Source organism: Cryptomeria japonica, chromosome 5, assembly GCF_030272615.1.
Source record: "Cryptomeria japonica chromosome 5, Sugi_1.0, whole genome shotgun sequence".
Taxonomy (NCBI): Eukaryota; Viridiplantae; Streptophyta; class Pinopsida; order Cupressales; family Cupressaceae; genus Cryptomeria; species Cryptomeria japonica.
Genome location: NC_081409.1, coordinates 347,890,155 through 347,905,924, shown reverse-complemented (window position 1 = coordinate 347,905,924; position 15,770 = coordinate 347,890,155).

Below are 15,770 nucleotides of genomic sequence, written 5' to 3'. Positions count from 1 at the left end.
TTTTCTTCCTTCTTCCTTTCTTCCTCAATATATTTTGACATCCTCATAGTTAGGTCTTGCATTTCATTCTTCATGAGCATGTTTGCTTGACTCAGTTTCTGACATTGTTCCTTAAGTGCATTTTTCTCTTCATCATCCTGGTTTTGCAAAAGTTCCTTCCTCTTAGCTTGAGTAGATGATAACCTTTCTTATATAACAAGAATGAATTCATTAGCAGAATTGAATTCATCTTGCTATTTTAAGTTCTTCATCCTTTCAGCATCATAATCCTCAAATTGCTTCTCCATAGCCATGTTCAATGATTCTGGTTTTAGGATCTTTCTCAAGTTTTTAAACTTCCTCCAAGGTACCAAGCTCTGACACCAATTGTTGGAATACAATGAATCCAAGAAAACTGAGAGGGGGGTTAAATTAGTGTTCTGTCGGTAACACAAGATTTTAACCTTTTATAACATACACATATAAACTGGTAAATGAAGAAACATATAACATGAAGTAAATAAACCAGCCACATGAATGAACACCATAGGACACTAAATTTATACATGGAAAACCTCAACGAGGAAAAAACGACGGTGGGATTTATAACCCACAATATCAATTTACTAGCCACATGAAAGATATTACATAGCATGGGGGCCTACACATGCAGGAAGGCACACTGCCTAGAGCACATTGCTCAACACAAAATATTTTCATTGACTACACACTTTTGCTGAGATAAAACAATAATGGTGAGCTCACAAAATGCATCTACAATGCCAAAAAGAGTTTCAGTTATAGCTCTATTATGTACTAGTTCATAAACCTTGAACCCTTCTACCAGTATCTCCTCTCCTCCAAGAATGATTTACAAATAATCTACTGATCATTGCATGATATAACATTTGTATACAAATGACCTACATATATATCCTTCACATTACATAGTTCTTCTACCTTGTCATATATCAAAATGACCTAACAGACTAACTTATATACCCTTTACAAACAATATGCCTTATGTCAGCTTACAATACAAATTATATTCAATGTCGGCCCTATACAATAATTATAATTTTTTTTACAAATAAAACCTTTCGGATCCTAGACTGATGTCGACTTCATTGAAGTGTTGGATGTCGGTGCTGGTGTCAGTGATGACCCTAATTACTCCAATGCCGGTATCTGCCGGTATATGCCTTCAATAGAATCTTGTTGCCATCAATTACAACATATGAAAACAATGAGTGTCAATTTCCAACAATAGTGTCCTAAAGGGTCATATAGTGTTCTAAGGGGTCATATAGTGTCCTAAGAGGTCATATGGTGTTGTTAGGGATCATATGGGGTCCTAAGGGACCACACATGTGTTAGAACACCATATGAGCCGTAAGGACACCATATGACCCATTAGGACATCATATTGTCCTAAGGCATCATATGGCATCCTAAGGGGTCATGTTTTGTACTAAGATGTTAAAAGGGGTCATATGGTGTTCTAAGGGATCATATGCATTCTAAGTTCTCCTATCATGTCGTTATGGGTCATATGGGCTCCTAAGTGGCCACACATGTGTTATAACTCCATATGACTCATTAGGACACCATATGACACATTAGGATCTATCATGTTGTACTAAGGGGTCATATGGTGTCTTAAGGGGACCTAAGGTGTCCTGAGGGGTCATATGGTGTCGTATGGTGTTATATGGTGTTGTTAGGGGTCATATGAGGTCCCAAGGGGTGACATATGTGTTAGAACACCATATGACCCCTTAGGAAACCATTTGACCCATAAGGACATTGTATTGTCATAAGGAGTCATGTCATGTACTAGGATTTTAAAAGGGGTCTTATGATGTTATGAGGGGTCATATGGTGTCTTAAGTTATCATATGGTGTCATTAGGAGTCATATGGGTTCCTAAGGGGCCACACATGTGTTAGAACACCATATGACCCCTTAGGACATCATAAGAGAGAGAGAGAGAGGATTAAAAAGGATCAAAGGGGACAAAGGGATAGAGGTCCTAAAAGGACTTAAGGAGAGAGAGAGAGGACATATGAGCCCTTATGACACCATATGACCCATGAGGGCATCATATTGTCCTAAGGGGTCATGTCATGTACTATGATTTTAAAAGGGGTCATATGGCATTTTAAGGGGTCATATGGTGTCCTAAGGGGTCATATGGTGTCTGTAGGGGTGATATGGGGTCCTAAGTGGCCACACATGCTAGAACACCGTATGACCCCCTAGGACACCATATGATCCATTAGGATCCATCATATTGTCCTAAGGGGTCATTTCGTGTACTAGGATGTTAAAAGGGGTCATATGGAGTCTTGACAAGTCATATGGTGTCCTAAGGGGTTATATGGTGTTGTTAGGGGTCACATGGGGTGCTAAGAGCTTACACATGTGTTGAACACCATATGACCTATTAAGACACCATATGACTCATTAGGATATCATATTGTCCTAAGGGGTCATATAGTGTCCTAAGGGGTCATGTCATGTACTAGGATATTAAAAGGGTTCATATGGTGTCCCAAGGAGTCATGTCATGTACTAGGATATTAAAAGGGGTTATATGGTGTCCTGATGGGTCATACAGTGTCTGAAGGGGTCATATGGTGTTGTTAGAGGTTATATGGGTTCAGAAGGGGCCAGACATATGTTAGAACACCATTTGACCCCTTAAGACACCATGAGAGAGAGTATAAAAAATGCTAAAAGTGGACAAAGGGAGAGAGAGAGAGAGAGAGAGAGAGATAGAGAGAGAGAGAGAGAGTATTAAAAAGGCTAAAAGGGGACAAAGGGAGAGAGGTCCTAAAAAGACTTAAGGGAAGGGGAACTATATGATCCCTTAGGACAATATGATGTTCTAAGGGGTCATATGGTGTCATAATGGGTTATATAGTGTTCTAACACATGTGTACCCCCTTAAGACCTCATATGACCCCTAACGATTTCATATGATCCCTTAGGACCCTATACGACCCCTTAGGACACCATATGACAAAGAGAGAGAGAGAGAGAGAGAGAGAGAGAGAATTTGCCATGTATTTAGAGAATAGAAGGGATATATAAAGAAGGGTGAGAGAGATAGGTTTAAATCTTGGAGGAGAGGAGAGAGTGAGATAAAGAGATGGGGGGGAGAATGGGAGAGGGGGGGTGATAGGAAGAGAGATAGGTCTACAGATGGAGGAAGATAGAGAGAGAGAGAGAGAGAGAGAGAGAGAGAGAGAGAGAGAGAGAGAGAGAGATTAGTGATTACTAAAATTCGATTATGTCTAAGAAATTATACAATGCTTTGTGATTACTAAAATTTGATTATGTCTAAGAAATTATAAAATCTAAAGCTTGGGAAGAGAGAAGGAGAGAGATAGGAAAATATATAGGTCTTTAGATTAAGGGAGGCAAAGACCATGAGATAGAGAGATAAGAAGTGAATGATGATATAAGCCCACTAATTATTGAAATTTGACTAAGTCTACAGAATTATAAGATCTCTTAAAATCTAGAATTTGCATTCTGACTCCTAGAGATATGAAATCACTCTCAAACATCTTGACAATATATACATAAAATATAACTTAAAGTATAAGAAAAATAAAAGAACATACTTAAGTGTTATATTTTATGTATATATCCTACTAAAAAAACTAAGGGAATGCCAAATGAATTGCATACAAGTTCATGTTACTAATCTAGCTTTATGTAAGCAAAACACATACATGTTTTTCTTACTAAACATGACATGTATGCATTTTATATTTTTTAAAACATGAACGCGTTTTTATTTTTGTTTTAAACACGGTTGCATTTTTTATTTTTAAAAAAACCCATACATGTTCTTAATTTAAATAAATTGTACATGTTTTACCTTGTACTTAGGCTTGGATAACAAGGTTGAGGCTTGGGAGCCTTTTTTCCATCCTTTTTGCATGTCATCAGGTTTACACGCTATCAAGTGGGTATTTCTAAAATTGCCACCATAATTTCACCCATCTACTGATCTTTCTAACCATATAATTTTTTTAAAATTTGAACATAAACATATTAATCTTGAATTTCTTTTACGAGTGTCTCCGTAGTTATCACAAACATATGTGTAGAATTCTTTTAATAAATTTTGATCTACTTATCCAAATTTTAAAAAAATTATATATTATTTGTAGTGCACTTGATTCTTTACACTTTAAAAAATCACATTTTTGATTATTTTGGTGCAAGTCATGCTTTGCGGATGAATAGGCACCTAATTTTCAGGATGTGCCCATTTCGAAAAATCATAAAAATAATATAATCAACATAAAATTACAAAAAAATAAACAACTTCTAGAGTTCACTCTTAACTATCTTTCTACCAAAGGGTTTGTCAAAATACTAAATCTAACTATGACCTTTTTTATGTGCACGCTAGACACTATGTTATGTTTTTCAGGAAAAATCAGGATGTATTTTTTGTGTGCAAAGGATTTAACCCCCTTAATCTTATCGAATTTTGAAAGAAATTAGTAGTTTGGAAACTAGATTCTGAGTACTACAATACTTGTTGTTTGCATATCTTCATATTTTGAGTGGACGAGTCTCAAATTGCTCCTCCAAGTTCAGGTTTAGAAAATTTCAGAAAAAAGGTGTTCACTTATACCCCCCTTTTTGCACACCATCTTGGTGCACTTACCTCGTTCTCTCCTTAAAGAGATCAATGCCACTTTCATTGTGCTAATCCCTTAGAAACCAAATGCCAATCATTTTCAGGAATTTAGACCTATACATTTATGTAATTTTATTTATAAGGTGTTTTCCAAAATCTTGTTTATCAGATTGAAAGAGGTCCTTTCAATTTTTGTTTCAAAGTAGCTAAAAGGTTTTGTCCTAGGATGCCAAATTATAGACACCATTATTTCTATTCATGAGAATATACATTCCCTCTCGGTTAACAAGAAACCTATTTTTCTATCAAAATTGGATTTTCTAAGGGCTTATGAGAGGGTGAACTAGCGATTCCTTATCAAAATGCTCTAGGCTTTTGGCTTTAATGACCATTTTGTCCAATTGGTGAACCAATGTATTTTGACTCCCAAATTTTTTGTGTTGATTATTAGTTCTCCGTTAGATTTTTTCGCTACATCCAGAGGTCTTAGACAAGGGCACCCTTTATCTTTGTTTCTTTTCATTTTGATGGGAGAAGCTCTTAGTAAAAATATTCAAAGGGGGATTAGGATTTGGTAGGAACAAATGTCTCCACCCCTCTTTTGATAACCAGGTTTTCTCACATTGACAATTTATCAATGATACTTTGTTGCTAGGTGAAGGTTTGGTGGCAAAAGTAAAATTTTGAAGCAAATTCTTACTCTCTACAAAAAAGGATCAGGATAGAGGATTAGCCTGCCAAATAGCTCTATTTTCTTCCTCAATACCCTTATTCATAGGTAGGTGAAAATTGCTAAAACTCACAGGTGCAATTAGGCTTCCTTACCGGATACTTATCTAGGGCTACCCCTGTTCTCTAGGCCTTCTCCTAACTCCTTCTAGTCTAGTTCGATTGTTTGATTCCAAAACAAGCTTGCTTGCTAGAAAGGTTGTTGGACACAATGGATCACTGAGAGGGGGGTGAATCAATGATTTAAACTCTTCTTCTTTTTTATCAGAGAGATACTGGTGAAGTAGAGGAAAAGCTGAATGCCAAAAAGGTAACTTAAACAATGCAAGTAGAGTGTGTGAAAGGACTAGCTAAAACATTAACATCACATATGAACAAGAATACATCACACAACACTAGATATATATGAGGAAAACCCAATGTTGGAAAAACCTTAGTGAGAATAACTGCTAGAGATCTTGTGCTCCAATCTAGCCTCAAAATGAAACTGATTACAATATTTAGGGCACCAACCCAAGGAGCACCAACCCTTGATTTATGAGAACCAACTCAAAGGAGCACAAACCCCTACACAATTTATAGGCTACAACCTAAAGGAGATACAACCCATGCACTACACTACAACTTAGTGATAACAATATGAATCTCAGATATACAAATGAAATCACTATTGCAAATGAAGTTTTGTAACCTTACAATATTCTCCTCTACCGATTTCTCTCTTATCAGTTTGTATTCTCTCCACCCACTCTTTCACTTGACTTTAATGATAACTTTTCTAAATTCCCTTCTCACAATATCTTTTCACCTTCAACTCAGAGTTGATCATTCTTAGTCAGGCACAACCTCTATTGGTTTATCACCTTTGTGATCAATGAACACTCTACCAGTTGTTCCGTACACCAGTTTTTACTGCTTCTCCTTATCAGTCAGATCTTCACTCATAAACACTTGAAGTGTTTATCTCTTTGGTGTTTATCTCTTCGGTTTTCAGACAAATAATTTACACTTGTCTTCACTATGTAGCAGCAACAACAATAATAGTCTCAAGTCATCATATTTAAACTTGAGCTTTCCCGCCAAGAAATAATTCAAACTCGGAGCAGTTAGGGTTTACTTTACCCAACACAATCTGCAAGAGATAAAATCCAGTTTGTCTTGGATTGATCACTTGTATTCCAAGAATGCATCTATACATGTTTTCCATTATCCAATGCATAGTTGCTAAAGATAGCAGTCTCGTACATGATTTTCTACCTTGAAATCTATAGACTCATAAAATGCTCAGTAGTTTCCTTTTCGAGGTCTTCTTGCAATCTGATTTTATTTTCTTTGATCCAGGTGCCAACTACTCCCAGATATTCCTCTGTTACTCTTTCTTCCTCAATCTGCATCAGTCAGTTACAATCTCATGATTTTTGGTTGTTTCATTAATGTCGACTAGCTATTTAAACAACCATGTCAATGGAGGCTTCACCGACCTTTGCATGTTTTCCACCTCAGCTCCATGTGGCATCACAACAGTCAATCACTTAGCTCACTGATACATAGTCAGTTCATACTTTGAACATTCAACAAACTCATACTGGTACATGCCTTTACCGGTGAGACCTTCTCCTCCTTTTAACTGGTAGTTCACACTACACTGGTAGCACATCTTCACCTCCGGTGATTTGTGATTACTTTAACATTCTACTTCTTTATCATAAACAGGAAGCGAAACTCCAAACCGGTTATCATTCAACATGCTCACACACACATGCATCTCACCTCATACCGGTGAAGTCACTGATAGTCTCAACAACTGCTTTCATGAAACTGGTTAATATTCTCAATACCTTATTTGTCTTTCACCATGCCGGTACACTCTTCTTCATACTGAATGACATACAGGTTCTATCGGCAGCTTGCCTGCAATTCCAGTTGATATTAGTGACAAATCAATGCCAAAAATCTCCCCCTTTGGCATTGATGTCAAAATCTTCTTTTCCGATCTCTCTCCCCCTTTGATAGCAATGGCAAAGTGAACCTTAGTCTGACACCAATAATCTCTCCCTTGACTACATCCAGTTAAGACACACTCTCCCACTATGTCCATGCTTCAAGATTCAAGAGTCATAAGATAGTAGCAATGGTTTACCTCCCACTAAATCATGCAATATTCTATGAATTCAAGTGTTGCTAGATTGTGGGACAACTCTCATATTTTGTCTCAAATACTCAAATGGGCCCAAGGGAAGTGGCTTGGTAAATATGTTAGCAATCTACTCATCAGTGGGAACATACTCTACCATGACCTCCTTGTCAGCTACCTTCTCCCTCAAGAAGTGATACTTGATTGCAATGTGTTTTGTTCTTGAGTGCATTACTGGATTCTTGGAGATGTTGATTGCACTTGAGTTATCATAGTGGATTGGAATGGGTTTTGATATCTCCACCTATATATATTTCAGTGTCTACTTCATCCATAAAACCTGTGAACAACATGTAGTAGTCGCTATGTACTCTGCCTCAACAGTAGATAGTGACACTAAATTTTGCTTCTTACTGCGCCATGATACTAACCAGTCTCCTAAGTAGAAAGCACCTCCACTTGTGCTTTTTCTGGTCATCAATACTTCCTAACCAATCTACATTAGTATAATTTTGCAAAGAGATGTCTCCTTTCTTTGGATACCATAGACCATAGCTGATAGTTCCTTCCAGATACTTGAAGATTCTTCTGGCTGCATTCAAGTGAGACTGCTTAGGAGCAGCTTCAAATTTTTCTCCCATGCAAAAAACTTGTACAACAACCGATCTAGATGTTGTTAAATACAATAGACTACTGATCATACACCTATACAGTGTTTCCTCAACTTCTGGTGATTCATCTAGTTTTCTCAACTTACAACCGGTAACTATGGGAGTACTTATCAGGTTGTTTTCCTTCATTTGAAATTTCTTCAGCATGGCTTTTGCATACTTGGTTTGGGAGATGAAAATTCCTTTCTCCTTCTGTGACATCTGCAAACCAAGAAAATAGGACAACTCTCCCAGCATGGACATCTCAAACTTTGTCTTCATTTGATCTGCAAATTCTTTACACATGATATCCTTGTCTCCACCAAATATAATATCATCCACAATTACAACAACTATAATAATGTGATCTCCATTTACCTTGACATACAAGTTGTTGTTTGCATTCCCTTTCCAGAATCCTTGCTCATTCAAGTATTTGTCTAACTGAGAATACCGTGCTCTAGGAGCCTGCTTCAAACCATACAGGGCTTTCTTCAACCGACATACAAAACTCTCATCTTCATGCAACACGCACCCTTCCATTTGTTCCATATACACCTATTCTTCGAGATTTCCATTGAGAAAAGAAGATTTCCCATCCATCTGATATACTTTATATCCCTTGTAGGATGAGAAAGCTAAAAACATTCTTATTGCCTCTAACCTAGCAAATGGTGCAAAGGTTTATTCAAAGTCAATACCTTCAACTTGAGAATACCCTTTTGAAAATAGCCTTGCTTTATGCTAGACTATCTTACCTTCTTCATTCATCTTGTTCCGGTAGACCCATTTGGTACCTATGACATTCTTGTCTGTTGGTCTAGGAACAAGTTCCCAAGTCTAATTTTTCTCAATTTGTCTTAGTTCTTCATCCATGGAATCTACCCACTTCTTTCTTTTGCTAGCATCATAAAAAGTAGTTTTGGGCTCTACTTCAATCATGAGAGAGAAATTTACTTGTTCACCTTCCCAGGTTAATCTCCTTCTGGTCTACACACCTTCATTCTTGTCTCCTATGATCTGTTCTTCTGGATGATTCTTTTGCACATACTGGTTGGGAATCTTGTTTGGTACATATTCTACTGATCCATTGTTAGATTGTTCTCTATATTCCACATCTAACACATCAATGCAGGGTGTAGGTGCAGATTGTCCTCTGTGTGAGTCTTCATCTATTCTCACATTTACACTCTCAACCACTCTTCTCAATCTCTTGTTGTAGCATTTGTAGGCTTTACTGTTGGTTGAGTATCCCAAAAAGATTCCTTCATCACTTCGGGAATAAAAACTTCCCAAACCATCAACATCTTTCTTGATGAAGCACTTACTTCCAAACACCCTTAAGTGTTTGAGTGATGGTTTCCTTTCATTCCATAACTCATAAGGGGTCATTCTACTGTTCACCCTTAACTATACCCAGTTTAAAGTGTAGACATCAGTATGAACTACTTCCTTCTTGTATATATTGGGTATGTTGGTCTCATTCAACATAGTCCTAGCCATCTCCTTCACTGTCCTATTTTTCCTCTCTACCACCCCATTTTGCTGAGGTGTCCTTGTAGCTAAATACTGTCTTCGGATTTCATGTTTCTCATAGTAGTCAACAATTTCATTGGAAGAAAATTCTCCACCCCTGTCTGATCTTAATCATTTTAACCAGTGTTCACTTTCATTTTCTACCATCTTCCTGAAAATTTTGAATCTCTCAAATGCTTGTGACTTATCATGCAAGAAGGTTACCCAAGTCATTCTGGAGTAATCATATATGAACAACATGAAATACCTTTCTCCAGCCAATTCTCTTGTCCTTGTTGGCCCACATAGATCTATATGTATCAACTCCAAATGTCTTGAAGTGTTATAATCTTTTGTTTTAAAGTTGACCTTTGCTTGCTTGCCTCTGACACATTCATCACAAAATGTTCTTGCCGGTTTTATGACCTGAGGTATGTTTCTCACATACTGGTTCTTACTTATCTTAACTAGATTATCAAAATTCACATGGCCTAATCTCTTGTGCGACAACCATCTTTCATCAAACTGTCCCATCATGCATTGGAACTCATATCATTCCTTCAAATTGTAGACATTACCCTCTATTCTCTTTCCTTTTGCTACCACTTGATCGATACTCTGCTTTCTTATTTGGCAACCAGTAGAGTCAAATGAGAACTTGTACCCTTTTCCACACATCTGGCTTACACTTAGTAGGTTATGCTTCAAACCTTCCACATAGTACACATCATGAGCCTTGAGATTTCCATCAATATTTAGTGTACCCCGACCTTTGATCTTGATGGAGGAGTTGTCACCAAACCGGACTGAACCATCATTCCAATCATCAAGCTTGATGAAATTTTTCTTATCTCTAGTCATGTGATTTGAGAAACCACTATCACCTACCCATAAATTCCTCCTTTTAGTATGTAGAGTAGTATACACAATCAAGCTAGACTCTATCTTATTTTTCTCCTTCTCTACCCAAACTGGTTTCTCTTCTTTCTTTTCCTCTTCGATTACTTTGTGGTCTGGTTTTGTTTCCAACTTCTCATCTAGTATAATTCTCTTTTTCTTGTTAGTTCTTAGTTGACAATACCTTTCTATGTGACCAAAATTATGACACTTATAGCATTTCACATTAGCACTATAAGATGTACTCGATACATTCTTGTAGGACATTTGCATATTGCTCCTACATTGATAACTTTTGTGACCAAAGTCATTGCAATTATAACATATGACATTTGTACTTTTTAATGTAGAAAATGATTTTCTACTCTCAAAACTAGGGTTGACATTTATTTTCCTACAATCTGCCATTCTATGACCAAACTTATTACACCGGTGACAATAGCCATTAAAATTTTGAACATATAGGTTAGGTTGTCTTGAATCTACAAACAACTGCCTCACTGGAGGTCTTCCTTTCATGCTACTAACCCTTGTGAATCCTTCATGATCAATACTTGCATTTCTCCTTGGATTTGCATGTCAGTGCATTGAATGTGGTTCCAGTCCATTGATTGAGTATATTAGTTTGTGTGGCGGTTTCTAGCAGCATCTGCATATGTCTTCTTATCGGTATCCTTGCCTACTGTGAATGTCTTCTTCTCTTTACCCTTATTTAAAGAAGTGAATTGTATCTCCTTATCATATGTGTCTTTGTTGTTTGAAGTCTGACCTTCTTGAAAACCTAAGCCATCAGTATCTTTGGATTGCTTCCGTTTGCTCAGCATCTTGTCTAGGGCTTCAGTGTTGCCTTCAAATTTGGCTCTCACTTGTATTTCTTCCTGACTTTTCTCTAAGTCCTTCCAGAGTTTTACTATTTCTTCTTCTAGATTTTGATTTTCCTTTTCCTTTTCACTCAGACTGGTACTAGTGACTTCACACATTCTCTTGGCCTCTTCCAACTAGAGTTTTAGATTTGTGATTGTTCTCTTGGACTCTTCAAGAGATTGTTCTAGCAATTCTTATTCTTCAACTGCAACCCTTTTTACCTTCTTTAAGTCTCTTCTTGTTTTCTTTAGCTCATCAAAGGGACTAATGAGTTCTTCTTCAAGGTCTACTTCTCCTTCTTTCTCTTCCTCTTCTACTTATTCAGGTACTGGTACCTCTTGAGCCATAAAATTTTTTTCTCTAACTTCATCTCCACTACAACAGTCGTCTGAGGCACTTTACTCATCTGTGGTATCATTTTCATGTGTGTAAAGACTGCTCTACTTCTGGTAGCCTTTCCTACCATGTCAATAAACATTTTTTTCCTATCTTTACTAAATGATGTGCTACCACTTGATTGATCATCTTCATTTTTATCACCATAAGGGCTTTTAGCAGCAAAGTGTCCAATCTTTCCAAAATTGAAACATTTCAAAGGAAGCTTGCCTTTATATTTGCTTGACCTTGTCTTGAGTCTCCTCACAAAGTTTACCATGATTTCATCAGTCTTTATAGGTTGCATCATGAGCAGATTCTTCTTTTCCTTTTCTTGAAGTCTTGAAAGAAGATTCTTTCTTTACAACATCAGTACCAACAGTTGTCATCTCATAAGCATTTAGAGAACTATACAACTCATCCATTGTAAAGACTTTCAGATCTTTTGCTTCTTCTATTGTTGAGACCTTTGTATAATACTTAGATGTAAGAGATCTAAGTACTTTCTTAACTATCAACTCATATTTTATTTCTTCTCCAAGCCCTCTAATGGTATTTGTTGTTTCATCAACCCTTTGGAAATAGTCAGCTATCTTCTCTTCACCTTTCATCTTCAAACCCTCAAGATGTTCTTGCAATTTCTGCAACTTGGCTTCCTTGACTTTAGCATCACCTTCAAATATCTTCTACAACTTGTCCCAAGTTTCCTTGGTAGAAGAGAACTGCATGACTTTAACAAACTCATTATCACACAACCCACTAAGAATTGCATTCTTATCTTTAGCATTGTTCTCATATTCCCTCTTAGCATCTGGATCAGTAGGGGGATTATTAGGAACTATATATCCATTTACAACTAACATCCATACATCACAACCTAGAGAGGACATATAGGTTTCCATTCTTCTACTCCAAAAGGAATAGTTGACACCATCAAACATAGGAGCTTTTGAGGAGGCGGATTCATTTCTTGCCATTGTGAATACTTGACATGATCTACCCAAGCTAGAGAAAGCTTTTGAAAAAATAGGGTACCTAGGCTCTGATACCAATTGTTGGACACAATGGATCACTGAGAGGGTGGTGAATCAGTGATTTAAACTCTTCCTCTTCTTTAGCAGAGAGATACCAGTAAAGTAGAGGACAAGTTGAATGCTAACCAATAACTTAAACAATGCAAGTAGAGTGTGTGAAAGGACTAGCTAAAACATTAACATCACAAATGAACAAGAATACATCACACAAAACCATATATATATGAGGGAAATCCAATGTGGGAAAAACCTCGATGAGAATAGTTGTTGGAGATCTTCTGCTCCAATCCAGCCTCATAATGAAACTTTGATTACAATATTTAGGGCACCAATGCAAGGAGCACCAACCCCTCATTTATGAGCATCAACTCAAAGGAGTTCTAACCCCAACATAATTTATAGGCTACAACCTAAAGAAGCTCCAAACCCTGCACTAAGCTACAACTTAGTGATAACAATATGAATCTCAGATATACAAATGCAATCACTGTTGCAAATGAAGTTTTGCCACCTTACAATATTCTCCTCTGTCGGTTTCTCTCTTACCAGCCTATATTCTCTCCACCCACTCTACAACTTGACTTCGCTGATAACTTTTCTAAATCCCCTCTCACAATGTCTTTTCACCTTCAAATCACACTTGATCACTCTTAATCAGGCACAACCTCTGCCAGTTTGTTAACTCTGTGATCAATGCACACTCTACTAGTTGTTCCCTACACCTTTTTTTATTATTTCTCCTTATCAGTCAGATCTTCACTCATAAACACTCAAAGTTTTTATCTCTTCAACTTTTAGACAAAAAATTTACACTTGTCTTCACTATGCAGCAACAACAACAATAGTCTCAAGTCATCATATTTAAACTTGAGCTTTCCTACCAAGAAACAATTCAAACTCAAAGTGGTTAGGGTTTCCTTTACCCAACACATTCTGCATGAGATTCGATCTAGTCTATCTTGGATCGATCATCTATACTCCAGGAATGCATATGTACACATTTTCCATTATCCAATGCATACTTGCTAAAGATAGTAGTCTCGTTCATGATTTTCTACCTTGAAATCTGTCGACTCATAAAATGCTCAATTGTTTCCTTTTCGAGGTCTTCTGACAATCTGATTCTCTTTGCTTTGATCGAGGCACCAACTAATCCCTGATCTTCCTCTCATATTCCTTCTTCCTCGAGCTTCATCAGTCAATTACAATCCCATGATTTTTGGTTGTTTCATTAATGTTGACTAGCTGTTTCAATAACCATGTCGATGGAGGCTTCACTAACCTCTGCGTGTTTGCCACCTCAGCTCCACATGGCATCACAACTCTCAATCACTGAGTTCACTAACACACAGTTGGTTCATACTTTGAATATTCATAAAACTCATATCAGTATAGGCCTTTACTGGTGAAACCTTCTCCTCCTACTAACTGGTAGTTCACACTACACCGGTAGCACATCTTCACCTCCGGTGATTTGTGATTACTTTAACATTTTGCCTCTTCATCGTAAACAGGGAGGCAAACTCCAAATTGGTTATCACTCAACATGCTCACACACACATGCATGTCACATTATATCAGTGAAGTCACTGATACTCTCAACAACTACTTTCACCAAATTGGTTAATCTTCTCAATACCTTATTTGTCTTTCACCATACCAGTACACTCTTCTTCATACCGGATGGCATACCTATAGTGATAGCCTACCTGCAATACCAGTTGACATCAATGACAACTCAATGCCAACAAAGATGCCCTTCTCAGTCAAGCCGATAAGATCTAGTCATTCAAAGACTCATCACAAAACTTATCAGTTTATGATATGAGCTTATTTAAAGTTCCTTTGAAATTTGCGGATTGAATGGAGAAAATTCAAAAGAATTTTTTGTGGACTGAAATGAAAACTAAAAATCATCTCTATCTGGTTGCCTGGGATCAAGTGTGTCTTCTGAAGAAACTTGGGGTATTTTCCATTAGAAATATTTATGACTTAATGAATCTGTCATGGATAAACAAATATGGAGATGTTTTATGGACTCAAATGAATGGATCTCTATCATCTGCAACAAGTATCTTGGCCATGACCATTCTATTCAAAATATGTTAGAAGACCACACTATTCCCCAAGCTACTTCGGCCCTTTGGATGAATATCCTAAATTTATGAAAGCCATTATTTTAAAGTGTACGAGAAAGATTCTTGGTAATGGCTGAAAAATTCATTTCTGGGAAGATTGGTGGGTTGGTGATGGACCTTTGATTGAATGTCAATGGGATAGTCAATTTAGAGAGTTGCATGTGGAGAAGATTGGTTGTTGGGTTTCTGATTATATTTGGGAGGGCAAGCGGATTAATATTATTAGATTGGATCCTTTGTTGAAACCTCTCCAGATGTGGCTTTCTATCATTCACATTCCTTTGTTCCCTAATGAGGACTCTTTGGTGTGGGGCGGTTCTTCCTCTGTAAGTTTCTCTGTCTCAGGCCTTTGATTTTCTGGAAAGATCCTTTGCCCCTACTCCTTTCTGGTCTTGTATCTGGAATAAATTATGGGTGCCTAAAATTAAAATTTTCTTTTGGCTCTTCATGTAGGATAAGGTGATTTCCATTGATAACATGTGCAAGAGAGGAATGTCTATTCCTAATAGATGTCATTTTTGTAAGGAGAATTATGAAGATGTTACCCACTTGATGCTTCCTTATTCCTTCTCTTGGGATATTTGGGCCTATTTTTTTGACCTTTGGAGAATTATGTGGTGTTTTCCCCTAATGCTCTTTGATTGTTGATCTCAATGGAGATGTCCCTCAGATAATCCCTCTCTTAGTGTTATGGAGCTTCATGATGTCCCAAGTTGCTTGGGGTATCTATAAAGAAAGAAATAATCAAATTTCTAGGGACAAAGAGTCTTTTGCCTTTTCTATGGCTCG